The following is a 7,824-nucleotide window of genomic DNA, read 5'->3' as shown; positions in this document are numbered from 1 at the left end:
TCTGATGGGGGAACGGGGCTCGACGTAACAGCAGCAACTCGAGCACATTGCTGCCCCCTATATGTCAAGAGGACAAATAACACCTTTTCTGTTCAAATTCCCAACCCGCCACAGTGGCGTGTGTTGATCAAATTCACCCGCCACTTCAAATATTTACCCGCATTTGGCCGGTGGCGGGTGCTAATTTCCACCCCTGGTGTAGTTAGGATATTTTCTCAGCTAAACACTTCTCTCTAGCTTGGCAGTTTTAGAAGAGTCACGTAATTTTTCTAGATTTTGCCTGAAACTTAAAATCTCACCTTTTTTTTTAAAAAAGGGGCATTTTAACCATTTTAAGAATAGAATACCTTGGAGTTTGTTGACATTTAAGTGCTTATCTCATCCAAAAAGTGCCTCCTTTGGACCCACACTGACCCACATTGGTCACACGTTTCAGCGGCGCTGTTATTTGTAAACCCACCACTAGGTGTCAGTGTTCGCCCATTCTTACAGGACAGACACATGGCCCGCTTAGTTATTTGTCATGCTGTGTAACTCTGCTTGTAACATTCTTAAAGGTGGTCAGAACAGTTATGGTCATTCACCACAGACCTCTGTCTGAAACGCTGCAGACACATATTAGTCATTTTAAAGAAAAAAATCACCTCTGCCATCGCTTGTCTTTGTCTCCTGCATAGATATGCAATTAAAGTGTGCAAAAACATGAATGAGAAATCATTCGGGGTGTGTGTTTGCCTTGTAACTCAGAGTAAAAAAGTGATTTAAAAACACCATGCAAGCATTTCAATAGTGTGTGTCATATTGATGATAAATGAACTCCAGAAATCCCAGCATTTAGGCCATCCACCCGACTGCCCGGCTGCTTGTTTTCTCCACGAGCTGGTTTGTGTGGAAACAAAGTGGTGTGTAACCACAGAAGATAAATAATGTGGTGGAGATGAAATGGAACCGCTTTACATTAGCCACATTAAATTGGATTAGAGCTGCACATGATGCACGACAAAAACCCTATCCATCAACTGTGCTTTGACCTGCTTGTTCCTGAGAGGTTTCTGCTGCAGACGTGTTGAGAGATGTGACTTCAGCCGGAGGACGAGAACGGAGTCGTGGCGACGGAGACAATGGCTGTGGGGAAGAAAAATAGGGTTAGGGATAGGGTTAACCCTAACCTTATCAAAATGGGGATTGATTGGATCAGTCCGAAAGCACGTGGCAGAGCATGCAGTGCTGCAAAAAATACAATGAAAATGAAAATAAAAACCTAACAGTCCCTGAAGGAATGCACGTTGACTCCAGAGGTTAATCGGTTGAGATGTACATCCAATGATTACTTCCTAAAACCTTCAATAAAACTCGTCCAGTGGTTCATGAGATAATTTGCTAATAGACAGACACTCAGAGGGTGGTAAAAATGTCACTTATGAAAGCTGCAGAAGAAAAACATGTCCCCGAAGCCTACAGCGCAGTTTCACAGTTTGAACCGGCTTCAGTCATGGAAACTCTAATAACGTTTGATTGCAGTGTGCAATTATTTGATTTTCATCCTCAAGTGTTAGATCTGCGACTGCAACGTGACCTGAACGCTGACGCAAGTTTGAATTAAGTTCACCCCTGAAGGTTATGAGGAGATCATCCGAGGTAGGGCTCGCCTGGCACCAAACATGTGGCTTCTAGTTGAATCAGAGATGCAGGCGTGGTGAGCGGTGACGAGAGCTCGGATGGCTTGCGGGGTTTTTTCCCTGGGGTAAGGAAAGGACCTCTGCGGGGGGAGACAGCCGGTGGTGGCTCGTGTGTGTCTGCTGGCACGCAACGGGGGTCGAAGAGGATTAAAGAGGAGCTTGACAGAATATGGGCTCTAAGAGGAGGCAGGGGATCGAGGGTCCTCGGTTTCTGGTTTCCAAACACAGCTGAATCAGCAGTGTAATCATCCGCGCCGCACCACATCACATCGCCAGTAAATAGCCCGTTCTCTGATGCTGATCCAGAGAGTCGCTAACAGGCCTCTCTTTATCTCAGCTCTCCCCGGGAGACGTGAAGGTGGGAATAGAGGAACCTCCAGATCTGGAAGGGTTTAGACATCTAAAGGATGAACCACTAACCCCGGGATCAAATGTCACTTTTCATATAATACACTCAGCAATGATAAGCTAGAAGATTTCTGAAGAAATTCTGAAAGACACCAATGCAGATACTGTCTGAAGCTCCAACGCCCACTAACTTTCTTTGATAAAGCTCAATAAAAATTGTGGACATTTTTGTAATCAAAAGATCTCAACAACCAAGCTCCATCTTGTAGCAAAGAGCTTATTGTTCCATACTTTCCTAACAGAGAACGTCACGCTCCGCCTGCAGGTTTACTTGTGGTTCTTTAGAGTTTCTAAAAGTGGAATGGGAGGCAGAGCCTTCAGTTATCAGGCTCCTCTCTTGTGGAGTTTCTGTCCGTGAGGCTGACACCCTGTTTATGTTTAATACTAGGCTTAAGATTTTCCTTTTGTGATAAATCCTATATTTAGGGATGGGTTGGGTTTACTGAGCTACCCCTGAGTTATTCTGCTATCGGCTTTGACGGCTGGAGGACAAGCTGACCACATTTCCTCACTCTGCTGTCTTTGCTGCATGTTTGTATTTGCAACTATTGCTGTCATTTACATGTTTGTCTTTGTTTCTCTTTCTATGGAAACTACACCTGGATCAAATGTTCTGTTTGTCGGTGTGTGTTTTATGTCCTTTCAATCTCCAGCTCATTAAAACATCGGCTATGGCTGCCCATCCTGAGCCCAGTTCTATTGGAGGTTTCTTCCTATAAAGGAGTCGCTCCTCTCCGCTGTCACCAATGTGTTGCTGGCTTCCTTAGATAGAAACTTTTACTAATTGGTTTTTCATAATGTAATGATGGAAGTGCATTGGGTTATAATAGGAATGAATAAATTCTAAATAGATTTGAATCTGGATGTGAACTGGATTCATGATTTGGACTTTTATATAGTGCCCTAAAATGACTTATGTTGTGAATTGACGCTTTATAAATGAGCTGAATTGAAAGGAATCAAAATAAATGTTGGAATACATCCCACCTAATTAACATTTCATCACAATTAAAGGTGACGTTCATTTCACCAACACCGTCTCAACAGGCGGCTTTTTTCGTCTTTATTGATTTATTGCTAACTGTGACTGAAGAGTGTATTCAACACCTTTCATACCAAGCATTTTCTCTCAGTTTACAATGCCAAGCATTGGTAAAGAGTCCATTTTTCAGTCTGACAACATTTGGATGTTGTCTGGTTCACATACGGAATCCGCACAGAAAGAAAAAGCACAGTTTTGCACATCTGCAACGGTGAAACCTGAGCTGATATTGGCTCTCTTGACATTTTCCATCGAGGTTATAAGCTGAATGTTTCTATTCTTGATAGGGCAAGCCAAGAAGACTGCAGTTTACAGTATCGTTTCAAGTACAAATAAACTTCACTGGCACTCACACAAGTGTGTTTCAGTGTATATGAATGCATCACGCATCAAATATTTATATTCTGTTTATTTTATGTGCGGGGCCAGTGCTCATCCCAGCTGATATTGTGCAACAGATGAGGTTACACCGTTGGACATGTCAGCAGCTCATCAGCGGGCTAACACAGGGGGAAATGGCGCCGAAACACCTGGAAACTAAACCTACAGGGAAAACAGAGAAGCTGTAGACAGAAAGGCCGAAAGCCGATGATCAAACCGGGTGGAAACAACGCCAACAACGCAGCCCTGTGCCACATAGGCAAACCCAGAATAGAGAGACGAAGCCAGTGCCTCTTTTCCAGTATTGTCAATAAACCATCATCTGGTGGTCAGCCATCTTTTCAATTTTTTTCCTCCCCCTTTTTTTTTCACTGCGGGCCATACTACTGTGCTGGTTTTGTTCCATTGGCAGACCTGCTATTAGCTGGAGATGGTTTGAGTTGATTGCTCTGATCTCCCGGAGCTCTGTCTGTTTGTAGGTTTGTGTCCACTTAGCTGGATGTTTGAATTTTCTACCAGACCCATAATTACTGTAGTCCTCTGCTTTACTTTTGCAGCAAGCTGTTATCGTCTTTTATGGGCTGAACAATCTTTTACACTTTTGTTCAGCTTCTCGAACGCGCTATTGAGTGGCGCCTTGATTTATCTTTTCAAATTGCTGAAATAATCCCACTTTCCTACCCATTTCCTGTCCCATCTGGATCCCATGGCTTCATGTGGTTGCCACTCCTTCTACAGATGTCTGTTCCCTGTCTTTACTGCCAATAACGTCTGCTTCCTGTATCCCTGCTGCTGGTGCTCAAAGTTCCATCCTCCACATCCTCCTTATTTTTCTTTGCACTGCTTTATTTAAGAGGAATGACAGGCTTTTTAGAGTGTTTCAAATATAGATCACCAACCACCGGGTTTGGCACACGCCCAACCCACAGACCTGTCTCATCTCATTTTCTTTTGACGTGTCCAGTCATCCCACCGAGCATAATTCAGACTCCAGAAGTTTGCTGAAAGTCAGATCAACCTTGCATGTAGATGTTTTCTGGCTCTCCTCTACGCACGCTGTAGGCTTTTTAAAAAAAAAAAAAGCAGCTAAAGACATTTTATATTCACACTTGCTTTTATTTAAGATCTTTTCATGACACAAAGCTTAATTTTTGTTTTTATGTCCTTTTTTATTCATCTTTTTTCATTGTAATGCTTTGTTTGTATTTATACTATACTTTATGAATTTTTATTGAAGCACTTATATCTATAAAAAGTGCTATATACAGTAAATAAACCTTAATTCAGACAAATGGATTGCTGTAGTTCTGAACTGCAGTCAAACAAATGCAAAGTGGACCTTTGGATCAAGTCATCCTTAAGTTATGAAGTAGTGTTTTATTTTCTAATAATCATATTTAACCCCATCATCCAAAAAAATGATATGACTCTCAAACACCTCTGAATGATCCAAGTCATTGTATATCATTGTGCTGCAACCTGCTTTACAGTTTCCGACTGACTGCTAAATTATGCCATAAAAGGCAGGCAATACTATAATTGATTGAGTCTGTGTTCATTTGTCTGTCTTTTAGATAAATATCTTGGAAACCACTGAAAAGATTTTAAGGAAACTCATAGAAAGCAATCAATGGATGAACATCTACAACTGATTAACTTCTGGAGTCAACCTGACTCAAGGTGGCCTCTGTAGCCAATCAACTTTAGCAACCAGAAAACTGCCTATAACTCATTCAGTTTGATGGATACTGAACTCAAATTTAGTGTGGTAGTAGCTGAGAGTCATCCCCATCACATCCTCTGAGCGCTAACAGGTCACATATGATTTTTGTTTAAAACTTTGGCATCCAAGGGGTGCTGGAGTAACGATCCCTGTCGGTGACACAATGACACAAGACCCCTATTTTAAAAAATGTTGAAATAATGAAACATGACATGCTACTTCAAAACAAGCAAATGTATTATTTTATTTTTATATAAGCTCTGTGTAGAAGAGCCTCTCTGAAGATTGGTGTACAGTGATGTCACTTTGCTGAGACTACAGTCTGAAAGCTCTAAATGTCATTTGGGCTGTCTTTAGCTCTGCCTCCTGCTGGTGAACCATAGATCTTAAGAATGGTGGCAGCACCCCCACTCCAACATCCATAAAATTGTGGATAAAGAAAGGTCACTGTGCCAATCAATACGCCGCCTGATTCTGCTTCAGTGCACAGGAATAATCAGCCTGCTGCTGTGGACAGGGGTAAGATGTTGCCCCTCATAACCAGAGAGGAATAATAAAAAAAGAAGACTTGTCTAAGGAATACACAGGAAGAAGAGATTAATGTCAGCAGCACCGATCAGTCACATTTTCCAGTTATTGCCATCTTGTATTTTTCTTCTGCTTACTTATTTTTCTAGTCGTCAACAAATGCACCCAGTCAATCTCTTTTCCCAGGTCATTGTCAGGATTCAGTTTTACTGTGTGTTTCTTTTTGTATTTAGTGTTTCTGGTTTCTTTTGGTTTGGGTTTATTGTTGTCTTCGCGTTCTGTCCTGTTCTCTGTGCCTCTGTCATTTTCCACTTCTCCTCAGTCTATCTCTTGTCTGTCCCAAGCTTTGCAATCATCTCACCTGTGCCCACTTCCCCAAATTGCCTCCTGTCTTTAAAACCTGGTCATCTCCTCCACATACTGGCTGGTTTGCTTGTCTCTTGCCCATGTCCGTTCAGTTTTTGTATTTAGTGTTCTTCTTGCTGCCTCGTCAGCCTTTGTTTTTGATTATTTTTGATTTTATTAAATTAGTTTTCCTTTTTTTCATCATGAGTCTGCGCTCTGGGTTCGCCTCCTTTTCCTTTTGACAGTTGTAATTTTCTTTAGGAAGGTGCTTTATTGGCTCTTCGGCCACGTAAACAGCAACGCATGTCCCGAGCGGCTTAGTTGCATTCGGTTGGGGTGTGTTTTTTAAATAAGTGCAACACAAACTGCCTCAAAGCGGTATCCCTGGTCCAGTCAGAGCCTCTGCAGCTTTAAATTTGACACCACAGGAACCACAGAGCCAGTAAAGCTTCTGTTTAACCACACGGGCCATCAGTTACCCAGCATGCACGTGGAGTGGCGTTGGAGCACAATATTAACTGTATTTTAACTACATTTTGCTGGCTAGTTCAGAAGTGCCCACCCCCACATCCAAGGTTGCAAAGTGGAAGTAGACAGCACAAAATCAATATCATCCGGAGCAGCTGATATATGAAGTTATAGCTCCCAAGAAATTTGGTTTTCCAAAACATTAGGTAACATTTGAGCTATGTGAATAAAATAACAAACAAATAAAATATGGTTTGGATTTTATATTTCAACGCCAACAAATATTAGAGACTTCCCCACTACACAGTTTGTCTCACGACCCCGTCCCCCCTCCCCACCAGCGAAAGCAGGAGGCTCAGCAGTTTCCTAAATACAGATGGACTTTATTGTTCTTAGCCAGTTTTACTCAAACGGAGGCAAAACGTTAATTTGTTATATTTGTAACTCAAGACACTCCTGCAACTCAAAAGAAGAAGCATGTAAGCGGCATTTCCCCCAAAGTGCTGCATCCATTATAAAAAGCCATAAACCAACCGTGTCTGGCGTGAACTGACCTCCTTGTCAGTGACCCCGAAACTATTATTGTTTTGTTTTCATCTGTCTGAATTAAAACAAAATCCAGCGGTGAAGGGAAATAATTCATGCGCGCCGAGTCTTAATGAAGGCAGTTATTTGAGATGGCTTGTGTTTTCGTCTGTCCGGCTTTTGGCCCGAACCGAACATGCGTGAGGAGGACTCTCAGTCACATCCGGCGCAGCAGGAGATCTTTGTAAAGTTAAGGCACCCTCATCAGTATTTCCCTTATAGTGAACAGATACAGATTAGGAGGAACAGACAAGATTCAAGATTAGTGTATTAACTGTAGTTTGTTTAGCTTTAAGTCAGTGAAATATTTGACAAGAACTGTGACTTTGATAAGCTTGATAAGACGATGGAAAGCTCATACAAGTACATTTGGAGAAAACTGCTAAAAAGCTAGTTAAAACTGCAGCTTTAGCAACTTCTGACGTGGCAGAGACACCTGCGGTCTTCACAGGTGAGCCGTTCAGTGTAAATCTTTTATGGCTAAACAGGGGCGGCTCCAGATATTTTTTTCTGCAGGTGCTAAGGGGGTGCTAAGCATTTTATTGAGGGTGCTAATGAAGGATTATTTGTTCTTACAGTTCTCAACACACACAGACGCAAGCACAAACATATATAATCATATATATATGGTATATAAATGAAGAACAGAATGAAATATACATATG

This window comes from Kryptolebias marmoratus, linkage group LG13 (assembly GCF_001649575.2).
Source record: "Kryptolebias marmoratus isolate JLee-2015 linkage group LG13, ASM164957v2, whole genome shotgun sequence".
NCBI lineage: Eukaryota > Metazoa > Chordata > Actinopteri > Cyprinodontiformes > Rivulidae > Kryptolebias > Kryptolebias marmoratus.
Note: the sequence above shows the minus strand (reverse complement) of the source record.